Source organism: Octopus bimaculoides, chromosome 6, assembly GCF_046866305.1.
Source record: "Octopus bimaculoides isolate indiv1 chromosome 6, ASM4686630v1, whole genome shotgun sequence".
Taxonomy (NCBI): Eukaryota; Metazoa; Mollusca; class Cephalopoda; order Octopoda; family Octopodidae; genus Octopus; species Octopus bimaculoides.
The window spans coordinates 93270615-93285565 of record NC_142933.1 but is presented as its reverse complement, the minus strand read 5'-3'; the positions used below and the strand labels follow the sequence as shown (position 1 = coordinate 93285565).

General features: G+C 38.4%; 1 protein-coding gene across 2 annotated transcripts in view; it reads right to left on the bottom strand.

The window, feature by feature from the left end:
• The window catches only part of LOC106880735 (forkhead box protein J1-B), a 179384-nt gene that overhangs the window by 88732 nt on the left and 75701 nt on the right, over positions 1-14951 (bottom strand). For both annotated transcript variants that reach the window (XM_052968662.2, XM_052968663.2), the window contains exon 2: positions 9439-9465. The gene's annotated coding sequence lies outside the window, so the exon portion shown is untranslated. The remainder of the gene's footprint in view (positions 1-9438; positions 9466-14951) is intronic.

Sequence of the window (14951 nt, the reverse complement as noted above, 5' to 3'; positions counted from 1 at the left end):
CTATTGAACACGATACGATATATGGATAGAATGTCAGGTACAGAGTATACCCACTTCTCCTCCTCCTCCTCCTCATCATCATCATCGTCATGATGATGATGATGATGATGATGATGGTGATGATGATGATTATTATTATTATTATTATTATTATTATTATTGCTGCTGCTGCTGCTGCATATTTGTGCTTTACCAATGGGATTCCAGGTTGGAATAGGCATTGGACGTCGCTAAATCTCACATAAATGTGTAGCTTCATGCTTAAGTATGGTAGCAGCGTTAGAGAAGTGCGATGTTGAGCAAGCTTAACAGTGTGTTCGATCGCGGCTTCGAATCCCGTTGCAAACTTTACGGCGTGTCGTCCCTTGGCAGTACACATAATCTTGCAAGCCTAATGTGAATCCCAAAGAAATTATTATATGGCGGGTAACTTTGTTAGTATACTTTTGTTGCTATGGGTAACGTAAGAGAATAGACTGCTGAGACCCCCTTCGGTCATGAATGACTATGGGATTGCACCAAGAAAGTTACCCTCCCAGGCACAAGTCCGGGCAAGGTTGTTTATGGAAGGCCAGCAGTCGCCCATGCATACCGGCCTCCCCTCTTCACGCCACCAGTGTTATCCAAGGGAAAGGCAAAGGCCGATACAGCTTGGCACCAGTGACCTCGCAACTCATTTCTACAGCTGAGTGAAATGGAGCAACGTGAAATAAAGTGTCTTGCTCAAGAACACAACACGCAGTCCGGTCCGGGATTCGAACTCACAACATCACGATCGTAAGCTCGACGCTCTAACCACTGAGCCATGCGCCTTCACATACGTACATACATACATACAACGATTATAATTTAACAGTCATCACATATCTTGGAGCTTATACAAAACTACGAAAGAATACTGGTTTCAAAGGAAAAATATTTACTACTTTAAGATATAGTTACCGTAGGAGGCGTAGGAGTGGCTGTGTGGTAAATAGCTTACTTACGAACCACATGGTTCCGGGTTCAGTCCCACTACGTGGAACCTCGGGCAAGTGTCTTCTATTATAGCCTCGGGCTGACCAAAGCCTTGTGAGTGGATTTGGTAGACGGAAACTGAAAGAAGTCCGTCGTATATATGTATGTGTATGTATATGTATATATATATATATATATATATATACACACAGTGGTAAAGCGTGACTGTAAACTTAACCAACCGACCTTCCAACATTTATACCAGCTATTATTTATAGAAATACATAAAAGTAGATGAGATGTTAGACTATCTTGCATTGTTTCTGACCATCTCCGTTAGGAGTTCCATTACTCCCCGGGATGGACTTTGATGGATAATGTGTGTCATGCAATTAATAGATAGAAAGATAGATAGATGTATGTATGTATGTATGTATGTATGCTTGCATATATGTATCCTTTTCTGTGGCATGTATCAAAGTTTGTAGAATTGAAGCTGGTCACTAATAAACAGACAAGGCATTTTTTTAAAGTGAAGACAGCTCTTGGAGTTAACGGCTATCTGAATTAGCCAGTGTGTGACTATGCTCGCCCAAGTGTGTGTGCGTGTGTATGTGTATGTGTGTGTGTGTGTGTGTGTGTGTGCAAAGCATCCGATGTTCTAACGACTCCGCCAGTGAACCACCTACAATTCAATGTTGAATACACACACACACACACACATTATTACATTCGCATTCTTACAATAACCCCATAGTGTCATGGTTATTTATGTTATTGCTTCTCTATATTTTGATTATATTGAACAAAAAGTTGTAGTTATCGTGGTGGTCATCCTCCTCCTCATCATCATCATCACCATCATCATCGTCGTCGCTGTAGTGGCACTCTCTTCATCATCTTCCTTATCATTTACATCATCGTCCTCATTATCATCATTATAATCCTCATAATCATCGACATCAACACCAACCGACCGACCGACCGACCGACCAACCAACCAACCAACCAACCAACTAAACAAATAACAACCACCACCACCAACAACAACAACAACAACAACGATCAATACAAACAACAAAGTAAATAACACCATACTCCTTAACCCTATCTCTGTTTTGTCTATGACAGTTCATTGAGTAATATGATGCTTTTTTGCGGCATAGAAATACTCAGATTTGATTTCTAATGAGAGCAGTCTTTCATAACTGGTTTAATATATTAAAACAATTTCTGCTTATTGTCATCAAAGAATATCGGCCTACCTGCCGTGTTTTAATTAGAAGAGCTATTTCATTGCCAGCCTTTGTTCGCCGGATTACTTTAAGGAGTCAATTCATTACGGCAGCCATTTTTCTATGCTATCTTCTACTTTTTACAAGTTATTATCCTGGTTCCAATATGACATTAATCAGACCGCGTAAATGGAAAGACCAACATCAAACACTGACACCAAAACGAGATATTAAGGTCATACAGCAGCAGCCAGCTTAGCTTTTTCTGAATTGGGGAGGAAAAAAAAAAGAGAAAGAAAAAAAAGAACTATAGTGCAAGCATGGTTTTGAGGTTAAAAAGCTCGCTTTGCAACCACGTTGTTTCAGGTTCAGTCCTACTGAGCGGCACACATTGAGCAAGTGCCTTCTATTTTAGCTTCGGGCCGACCAATGCCTTGTGAGTGAATTTGAAAGACGAAAACTGTGTGGAAGCCTGTCGTATATATATATATATGTATATATATATATATATATATATATATATATATATATATATATATATATATATATATATATATATATACACATACATACACACATACATTTACATACAGGCATACATATACATTCATGCCTCTGTGTGTGTGTGTGTGTGTGTGTGTGTGTGTGTGTGTGTGTGTGTGTGTGTGTGTGTGTGTGTGCGTATAGTGTTAGTGTGCGTCTTTGTATCTGTGTTTGCCCTCACTACCACTTGACAGCCGGTGTTGGTTTGTTTACATCTCCATAACTTACCGCTTCGCGGCAAAACAGACCGACAGAAAAGCATCAGATTTCAAATTACACACACACACACACACACATATATATCGTACCGGGGTTGATTTGTTCGAGTGAAACCCTCCAAAGCGATGCCCTAGGATAATTTCAGTCCTATGACTAAAAAAGAAAAGTAAAAGATAAAAGGTATTTTCTCAATGAACACCAACCACATCCCTTTTTAGTAAACAAAAGTTGACACGAGAAATGATATGTCAAAACGTAATATTTAGTTGCTGTACTCGGTAACACACCGACAAAATACCCGAGACGTTGGCAAATGAGAATTGAAGTCAGTACACTTATAATGGCGGTTACAAGTGTCAGAGAAAAATCAATGGGAACTTTTCTTCTCACCCGCATTGAAAAGAGCTAAAGCTGGCGTTGAGTCGCCTAATCCAATCCATTAAATATATTGCGTGTGCATGTGTGTATGTGTGTGCGTATGTGCGTGCATGAGTGTGTGTGCCTGTTTGTGAGGTCTGTTCATACAGACATATCTATAAACATAAATTTAACACATCTACACACACACACAGACACAAACAGACACACACACACATATATATATATATATATAATCATAAATATATAGGGATTGACAGTAACCTGCTTCTCCAACATACAGAGAATTCAGAAATAGCAGTCAAAGAACTACTGATTTCAAAACTACAAATTATTACTCCAGATTGATAAAGGCAAGTGTTAACTAAAGGCAAGTGTTTTTTACTCTTCTCTATTGTTTTTTGTTCTGTGTGTATCAAAAATATCACTATCAATCTGGAGTAATAATTTGTAGTTTTGAAATCAGTAGTTCTTTGACTGCTATTTCTGAATTCTCAGTATGTTGGAGAAGCAGGTTACTGTCAATCCCTATATATTTATGATTATAAATTTTACCGAAGAAGGTTTTTTTCATACTGAGCTACCCGGCAGAATTGTTAATTATTAATTTTATTACTAATTGATGATTCCCTGCCCTGCATATATATATATATATATATATATATATATATATTTCTACTCTAGGCACAAGGCCCGAAATTTTTGGGGAGGAGGCCAGTCGATTAGATCGACCCCAGTACGCAACTGGTACTTAATTTATCGACCTCGAAAAGATGAAAGGCAAAGTTGACCTCGGCGGAATTTGAACTCAGAGCATAAAGACAGACGAAATATATATTTATATATAACGTTGACCACTAACGTGGACATTCAATGTGCTAGAAATAGATCACATCTTGTGTCTATTAAGACCTAAATTGTTCTCAACATGAAATATAGCGGAATACCAAAATGTAAGCGGGCAAGACATTTAAAATCACCGAAAAAAAACTCATTATTAAACAGGGACCGGTTTCGGATTTAACGAATCTTACCGATTGTCTATTCCTCTTCAGCCTGATTTGTAATGTAACCACAATCATCAGAACCCTATACAAAGTTGCCCACCGCCATAGGTGCGCGTGTATATGGTTCTGCTAATTACAGCTTAATGGTAAAATTCAAAAGTCTTCGTTTTGGCGCGCTAATTCCAGAAATATGTCTGCAGAAAATATTTACTGCGTCGTATATATCCAGTATGAGAACTCGGTAATGGGTAATATATTATTACAAAATATGGTAAATAAATATATATATATATATAGGATATGAAATAGAGAGTGAAGTGGAGGAATGAAAATAGACGTGAGAAGATTTAGCACCTATGCTAAAATCTTCAAGTCTTTGATTAGCAGATCTATATATCCGGAAATGTTCTATTGTGCCCTATACCCTTTATTCCATCCGGGAATGCTTTTAATCTACTGCCAAGACAGTAGCAGATGTGTCCCAGTCCCAATGATTTGTACCTCGTAGTTGGTGTGAAGGAAGGGGAACGAGTGCATCCCAGAAATATTTGTTGGAACATCCAGGCATAGTGATCTGAGCTCGTCGAGCAGACGTCCTTACTTCTATGCCGCCTTTCTTGACATTTGAAACTCTATCATTCAATCTCAAAAACATTTAAATGAAATATAAAATTCATAATTCTAACTTTAGTGTTAGTTTAGAGCTTGGTCTACCTCACCAGCAGAGAAGTGAAGAGAAAGTGAAATTAAAGCTAAGGCAGAAACGACGAAGTTGTGCTTCTGTATATAAAAAGTCAAAACACAATTCTGCCAAAACCAAAACCATGCTAAAGTAACACCGCGCAAGCCGAGTGCTGCACAAACCGAGAAAGAATTGATAAGTCAATGAATAAACTCTCAGACACAGACTGGCTATCGTAGCATGCGCGCGCGCGCGCACACACACACACACACACACACACACACACACACACACACACATCATGTATGTACATATATATTGATCATTATGCAAGCATCTGGCAACATGGTTTGGACTGATTCAACTTTCGCAGGCGCCCCCGACATTTTAACATCCTCCCGGCTGAACTCTCGACCCTTCGATGTCTCCGACGCTGCAAAGATATCATCATCATCATAAAACTGGCCGACAAGTGTGGAGCCGTCGTGGTGTGACGCGCAGACCTCTACAAAGTTGAAGCTCTCTGCCAATTTCAAGACACCTCCTTCTATTGCCCTCTGTCCTCCAACCTCACGCCTAACTACCAACAGACTGTGTCCTCCACTATCCATGACCTCATTTCCTCCTCCCGTCTCTCTCCTATTGCCTCCAGCCTCATTGTCCGCACTCCACGACTCCCACCTTTTACTTCCTTCCCAAAATCCACAAGCCCAACCAACAACCCTGGCTGCGCCATCATCTCCGCGTGCAACTGCCCTACGGAATTGATCTCTAAATACCTCGACCTTGTCCTTGCCTCCCTAGTGGCTTTCCTCTCCTCCCATATCCACGACACTAACTCTTTCTCTTCTGGCTCCTATAACCTTCTCTTCACTCTTGATATCAAGAGTTTATATACAGTGATCCCACACAACGAAGGACTTCTTGCACTGAAACTTTCTGGACCTTCGACCCAATTCCAATAATAATAACTTATATGACTTGAGATGTTTGTTTTGCCTTAACGTTTGTTGTCCTTTCACAATTACACACACACACACACACAAACACAAATGCATATACAAATGTGTGTAATTGTTTCTTAAGAGTTGACTGATAAGATGTGAAACAGAAGACTACGATCTAGAAAGATGATACTCATTTACTTAACACTTAAAAGAGACCTCGAACAGCACAGTTAGTTTAAGTACTGCATTGAAATTAAACTCTAATTATATATTCTAATAACTATTTTTTTCCCTTTTACGTAATGTATTAATAACAGATTAAACTGTTGCAAGAGGACTGATTTTAAAGAACCCATTAGAATATTAATGAAGTAAAATATACGTATTACATCTATCAGTCAAATCCAATTTATTTTTCTGAGTGCTTTCCCTCTTTATTTGTAGCTGCAGAGTGAATAGGAAGAGTTTCTAATAATAACAATAAATGGTAGAAATAAACCTATCTCTAACATATGAATGTAAAATGTTATTACGTTGTTATTTAATTGACAACCCAGTTTTAAATTCCGCCATGTTTGACTTCTGCCTTCCATTCTCCCGGGTTCGATGAGATAAGAACTAGTATTGAGGGTCGATATAATCGATTGTTATTTCCATCTTCAGTTTTACGGCTTTAACGCCAATGCTATAAAATATTTAATCTATATCTTAAACGAACCAGTGAGCTCGCCGTTGTCATGACTTCGACTCTATAGACAAAGAGACTATCTCGAAACTATAGGTTCATTAGGCCGAAGTTCAACTCTGGTTAAACTTCGGCCTAATGGGCCTATAGTTTCCGTGGCTTTTAAGTGACTAAGAGTACAAGAAAACCTCCCTACTCATTTTCAGTTGATCGGACTGAGGCAACGTGAAATGAAGTGTTTTGCTCAAGGACACAAAGTGCAGCGAAGTTCGAAAATCGAATCTAAAAACTAATGATCACGAGCTCAACACCCAAACTACTACTCCCCACACATTGATCCTAGAACTCAATTAGTACTTATTTCATCGACTCCGAAAGGATGCCAGGTAAAGTCGACTCCGGTGGAATTCGAACTCAGAACGTGAAGACAGGAAAAATGCTGCTAAGCACTTTGCTCAGCGTGCCAACGAGTCTGCCAGTTCACTACCTTTAATGAGACTTAATATTGGTTTCAACAATTTCGGGGGGATGAGTTTAGTCGATTACATCGACCACAGTTCTCAGCTAGTACTTATTTTATCGAACTCCGAAGTAATAAATGGCAAAGTCGACGATAGCGGAATTTGAACTCAGATCGTGAAGACGGACGAAATACTACCGAGCATTATTGCCCGTCGTGCTAACTATTCTGCCAGCTCACCGCCTTTAACGAGACTAAATATTTATAAGATATTTATTCAGACAGGCGGATTAACACTGATATTCTATCACCTTTTACCCCGCGAATATGCTACATATTTTACAGGCTTCATTTATATCCAGGGATTTCATCAACACGTAACTAGGGGAGTGAAGCTCTAGGAATTTAATCAATACATATCTACAGGAGATGGGTGCTCGACCTGAAGAAAATTCTAACTAGGTCCCCACCTGCAAGGTCATGCATTGTTTATCATGATATGAGGTCACATGTCGCGCACATATGGTTGTAATGCATGTGCCTGGTGCGTCCTTATCAGACGGGGAGTCATGGATGGATAAATGGGGCTTCGTATATTTGTACCCTAGCGAGATTTTGATGGCGTATGCTGCTCTCTCTCATTCAATAATAATAATGATGATGATGATGATGATACTAATAACAACAACATGGCTAAAAGAGACTGATGCAAGTGTGAAGGTAGAACACCTACAAAAATCAGCATTGCTTGGAACTGCAAGAATTCTTCGCAGAGTTCTTGAAGCATGACCAGTAAACAAGTGTCACCTTAGTCTGCTGGCTGTGGTCAACTGACACTTCCCATCATGCCCAGCAAAATAAACTGTGAGTTTTCATCACATAATAATAATAATAACAACAACAACAACAACCACAACAATAATAATAATTGAATGAGTGTGTCCGCTTGCCGATTATTTGATAAATAATGATGAAGACCTGCTGCAATATGCTGCGAAAGATATGGGTGTAAATGTAGACGAAATGATGGGCAAAGCAGAGTTTAACCAAAGAGCTGAGGTGAAGAGAAAAGAAGACCTTCTTGAAATAAGAATGCATGGACAGTTTGAAAGGAATATACAGGGCGTTAAGGATAATACAGCATCGTGGGCATGGCTTGAGCGGGGGGATTTGAAGCGTTCCACCGAAAGCCTGATCATTGCTGCACAAGATCAGGTTCTCGCTACTAATTCAGTGAAGTATGACGTCTATAAAACTTCTGACACCCAGAAATGCAGACTCTGTGGAAAAAGTGTAGAAAATGTGACCCACTTGCTAAGTGTATGTGAGAACCTTGCACAATAAGAATACAAGCGCCGCCACGATAAAGTGTGTGTGTATCTTCATTGGCTCTTATGCCGTAAATACCAATATGAAGTAACAGAGAACTGGTATGAGCATGTACCAAGTAAAGTTATGCAGGAGGATGGAAAAGTCGCGATACTCTAGGACTACGATTTTCAGACGGATCGTGTAATTGAACACCGTCGGCCGGATAGTGTAATATTGAATAAGAGAGACAAATACTGTCAGATCATTGATGTAGCCATACCAAATGACATGAATGTCGTGAGTAAAAAGGTTGAAAAAATCGCCAAGTACTCTGAATTGAAAGTGGAAATGGCAAGACTGTATGGAACGCGAGAGGATAATGTAAAAGTGAGACCAGTGGTGATCAAAGCATTGGGTTCAGTCCCATTGAAACTTCAAAACTTCTTAAGGCAACTGGAAATTCATGGAAGATTGATGTCTTGCAAAAAGCAGGCTTATTGGGCACAGAGTATATCTTAAGGTAAGTATTATCTGTCTGAGGTCCTTGTTGTGACTTGACAGATGACGAAAGACTCCGATGCGTTTTTACCTACACTGTTACGAAAGAATAATAATAATAATAATAATAATAATAATAATAATAATAATAATAATAATAATAATAGTTGTTTCTAATTAAAACATAAGGCTAGAAATTTGTGGGATGTGGTTGCTAACGTCTTATATCGACTAGTACTTTATTTTATTGACTCCGCAGGAATGAAAGAAAAAACTGACTAAAATGAACGTGAAATTATAAGTTACCATACCTATGTAATATTACTGGATACTACCCGCTCTGGAAAAAAAATGTATTCTCAACATTGACTGTCATACGACAGTTAACACTAAACAATGTACAACAACCTTGAGTTGAATATCGCTAAACATCGATCAAACAGCTTCTCGAATTCGATGGTGACACCCACACAAAAACATCAAACAAACACAAAGAAATTTTCAATATTTACTCACTGTGGACATTTTCCTTATGGCTCGCATCTTCAAAAGAAGAAAAGAAAAACAGTTTAAATACATAGACTTTACATACATACATGCATACATACATACATACATACATACATACAATACAAACATCCATCCATCCATCCCTCCATCCATCCATCCATCCATCCATCCACACACACATACATACAAACACACACTATATATGTATATATAATAAATAATTTGGACAAATACGTATAATTCGATTAGCGTGTTTAAATGTTGAGTGAGAGCACCGGCACAGTTTAGGCTACCTGTTGTCATCCGCAGTTGTGGCACAGTTGGATCTACTTCAGGAACTCCGCAGTGGCAGTTAGAGTAATATTATCAATTAATAGTAGGAGATGGATTTCGTATTAGACTTTTATTAGGTACAACATGTTTCGACCCATCATTCTGGGCCTCTTCATGTACACTGACACATACACGCACACACACAAAGGTTGTGCAATCGATTACTGCTATTTAAATCAAAATATAAACACGTCATATGAAAGAACGTGTATGCTGGATCAGGCATGCGCACGTACACATTTTCTCCATTTTGTATAAATGAGTATATTATATATCCATATATATATATTTACCCTGTGTCTTGTTGTTTTTTTTAATTGTTTTAGTCTTTTATTTTTTTAATGTAATTTGCTGCGGAGAAATACCACAACACAGCGTTTCACATTTCCCTCCATCAGTTGATATGGAAGGAGAATGGCTATTGGTTATGGTTAGTAAGGTTTACGTTTAGCTTGAACTTCTGAAGGTCAGTTGTTGAAGGAAAAAAGGTGGGTGAAAAAAGGAGTTCCAGCTAGATGCGGCATAATACTGGTATTATTAGGTAGAATTCTTGGTGCGGTATCGTGTTGGAGAATGAAGCATCGACACCAGAGTACTTGACTGGTACTTTTTTCGAAATCACATATCAAGAAACCCACAGGCCACAGCAAAAAAGAAAAACGAAAAAAAAACAAAAAAAAACTGGTGCCACTGCATCGGATCAAAAACAGGAAAAAATACAAGATGATAATCAATCAAATAGCTTATAACGCAAATGTGGCCTATATACACCTGTCTTCTTCACAATTTAGCAGTGTGTCAATAAGCAGCCATACCAGTCCTCTGCCGACTGTTGTTTCAATAAGCCACACCCGACCTTAAAGGTTTAAGAAGTGTTAATTGTTAGATATGCACTTATTCCTCAATATTTACAGACATGCTAGTCCTAACATAAATGGTCATGGGATAGACCTAAATAAACAGCAGAAAAAATACTAAACAATTCCATAATAAATATACTTGATGAATAGAGGAAATGAGGAGTTATCACGTTGCAGACAACAGAATAATTTCAATATTTAAAACATACTCGAAATACAGTCAGAGTAAACATCTGATGAGGTAACAGTAGTGGATACAGCACTGGAAGTGCAACAATCTCAACACCAGCAGAGATACACCAGATATAATATACAATCATTTCATAGCATATCAAAAATATCTTAAGCAGCTTCAGATATAAAATAACAATTTATGAAGGAGGCAGAATTATAACTTTATTCATCAAACAGCATATGAATAATATAATCCATATGCAGATACAGCCAATGAAAAAGTGATATACGAATAAACAAATCTGGTAATCCAGTACAGTAATCCATATGCAGAGCAGCCAATGAAAAAGTGATACACAAATAAACAAATCTAGTAATCCAGTACAGGGTTTAGTGGGATGCGATACGACAATTGAACTGACCAATAGAAAACAATATACAGATAAAGTACTTCAGAAAAAAATATCTTCAAGACATCAAAATCTGTAGAACGATATATTGGTAAACAACGAAGAAAGTCATCAATGAAAAAACAAAATAAAAAAAAAAGACAGAACAATAGCAATTTTGCTAATGTAACCACGACAACCATAGACAACAGCTCGATGAAACAACCATAGAAAACCAAAGAAGTCGCGAGAAAAGGAAGTCAGTTTGAACAAACAATGTACTGTCTACCACGTATTGAGTACTCTCTTCCACTTTCAGTGATAACTTGTGACATTTGAATGTGTGTGTGTATGTGAGTCTTTTGGAAAGAAAGAAAGAAAGAAAGAAAGAAAGAAAGAAAGAAAGAAAGAAAGAAAGAAAGAAAGAAAGAAAGAAAGAAAGAAAGAAAGGAAAAGAAAGAAAGGAGGTCAAGGCTGAAACAGCTTTGATCGTAAGTTCGACTTAGTTCATAGGCTCGACATTGATCATAAGTTTGACTTTGATCGACTTTGATCATAAGGCCTACTCCGATCACCAAGGACTTTGATCTTAAGTTCGACTTTGATCATAGGCTTGACTTTGATCATAAGGCCGATTCTGATCATTAGGACTTTGATCATAAATTTGAATTCGATCATCAGAACTGACATAAGGATAAGCAACAACGACAGCCAAAGCATTATCATCGATGGCGAGTTTAGCAGTGAAGTAAGCATTTTCATCTGTGTAATCGATAGCCTGTCAGCGGAGTTAGGATTACCACGACGACAAAGTTATCGAACTTCCCACTAGATTCGATCGTGTTTATTCAGCATCACGAATCCTACACAAACAGATGAGTACACCTGTACTAATAGTGAAGGCGCGCGGGCTGGCAGTTGGAGGCGTGTGGCTTGGTGGTTGGGGCGTTACACTCACGATCGTGAGAACTTGGTTTCGATTTCCAGACCGGCTGTGCGTTGTGTTCTTGAGCAAAATACTTCATTTCACGTTGCTCCAGTCCATTCATCTGTAAACGGGTGGTAACAGGGTAACACTGCAACGGATTGGCGTGCAAAGGTAAGATGGTGACTCAGGAAAATCACCCGAATGGTGGTGGTGGTGGTGGTGGTGGTGGATTTGATGGTGATGGTGGTGGTGATAGTGGTGGTGGTGGTGGTGGTGGTGGTTTTGGTGGTGGGGTCTCGGGAGTTTCCCCAGTTTCCCTGACGTGATGGTCAGTGATGGTGCCGCACAATTTTGCGACTGTTTCATTATGTTGTAGTAGCGAGTTCGGGTTGCCTGACTGATGTGCAACTGGGCCATGATAGAATCGCTAACTCACAATTGTGTTGTTATTGTTATTGTTACTGTTGTTGTTGCTGCTGCTGCTGCTTAAAGTGATTTAATGTGAGGATCTCAACAAACTGTTGACATTAAGAATTGATGATGGCATTTTTCCCCCTATGAAGTCCTTCAGGTGAGTTGTTAATAAAACTCTTGAGGTAAGAAAGAGTGTGGGGAGAGGCAGTAGAAGACATCAGACATTCTACCAATTAGAGCAGAGTAAATTGGTTGGCAGAGGAAGAGAGAGAGGGGGGGAGAGAGAGGGAGAGAGCGAGAGAGAGCGAGAGAGAGAGGGAGAGAGAGCGAGAGAGAGAGGGAGAGAGAGAGAGAGAGAGAGAGAGAGAGAGAGAGAGAGAGAGAGAAAGGAACTGTGTGAGATGGTTCCAACGAGGCCAACGAGGCAGCTGAATTATACTGAATCCTGTAATTGAGATCAGGTGGAGAACACATGACAACGTTGTTCATGTTTGAGCATGCATTTATAACATCGACAACAACAACAATAACAAGACTTCGCCAACAACGGCAAACAACAACAACAACAACAGCAGCAATAATGATAACACTAGTCGTAACAAGTATGTCGAGAGAGAGAGAGAAATTTATTTTATGCATCGGTGATCAAAAACTCAAGACTGATACACGTATTGTGCACAACAAATATATATCGGATAATCGAGAAAGAGAGGGAGAATAGATTTTTTTTTTATGTAAGACAGATAGATAGATAAAGAGAGAGAGAGAGAGAGAGAGAGAGAGAGAGAGCGAGAGAGAAGAGTGGGGTAGTGGTTGATTGGCTATATAACGCCAAGGGTATAAGAATAGGAGCTGTACGAATAGATGGCATAGAACCACAATATGTAACAGCACGACATAATTACAACACAATAGCACTAAAGGTTAAATGATATATATATATATATATATATATATATATATATATATATATATATATAGATGAACCACAGCCCTAAATTCTTAATCTATGAGATCCAACGCCAATAATGAAAGTGGTGGGGGGCAAGCAAGGATGTCGACTAGCCAACTCCAGTACGTGGTTGATACTTATTTTGTCGACCCCAGAAAGATTGAAAGTGAAGATGCTTTCGGTAGGGTTTGAATTCGAGGTCTAAAAAGGAAAGAAATTAAATACTGCAAGGCGTTCTGTCATACGACCTTTTGGGTACTAAACACGATCAAATGCTACAGTTAACACTATACAATGTACAACAACCTTGAGTTGAACAACACTAAATACCGATCAAACTGCTTCTTGAATTCGATGGTGACACCCACACAAAAACATCAAACAAAGATAACCATTTAAGTTTATTACCGATATTCATTTTATAAAAGTTGAAGGTATAAAAAGCAAAAATGAAAACCACAAAATTTTAAACTGTGTAGGAATTGAACTAAATAAAGGAAATTACTCTGTCATGTCAACCAAGTTTTAGTGCTAATAGCATTAACTCTACTTAACGGCAACATGGCCAATCGGATAAGGTAATGAACCATCATGTGCGTCATGAGATCAAATCTGTTACGAGTCTTTCGCTATGCTTTTGCGAAGAACACTTCATTCATATAACAGTCAGGAATAGCTGTCTGACATTCTGGAACTCTTTAGTATTACACCGTAGTCCACTAATCGTCTTAGTTCATCCTGTCACTGGATCCGAACTCTGGTTTTGATAACAAGTCCATTTTGATAATCATCATGCAACAGTTAATGTCATGTTAAATTCTTTATACACAAAACTCCGACACTAGATGGATATCTCCATCGGTTACGTGGGATTCGCATTTCACACATATACCTTATTTGTGTATGAACCTACGAGTAAATACTTCCAGTTTGAATAGCTTTAGATACTGGCGATGACTACACATTGTTTTGTTTAATGCCATATTCTGGTCCTTGATTGCCTCAAACAGAACTTACTCTGTTGTAATTGCTCGAATCAAACACCAAGTTTCAGAACAACAAATATTTGCTGTTGGGTAAAAGTTTCTCACAGAAAATTCACCACTATACAGTACACGCTCTTCCCGAGCCTAAAACCCTATATCTTTCTAACTCTCATTCTGTGACTTGTAACCCTTCCTAGTGGACGCAAGATTTTCGATGTTGCTAACCTGCAGCTAAGTTTGTTCAGGTATAAACGCAAAAGTGCAACCAAAAACCGTAAACCTTTTTTCTTTTACTTTTCTCCAACGAACATACTGCTACATCTATTAATTTGAAACCGTATAAATTATTCGTTTTAGGTTAAGGCTTATATGTATATAATATTAACTACGTAAACAATTATCTTTAAATACATAAGATAAAAACCAAGTAATTTCTAATTTTAATTTTACAAAGTTTTATATGGACGACAATTGCTGTTATTT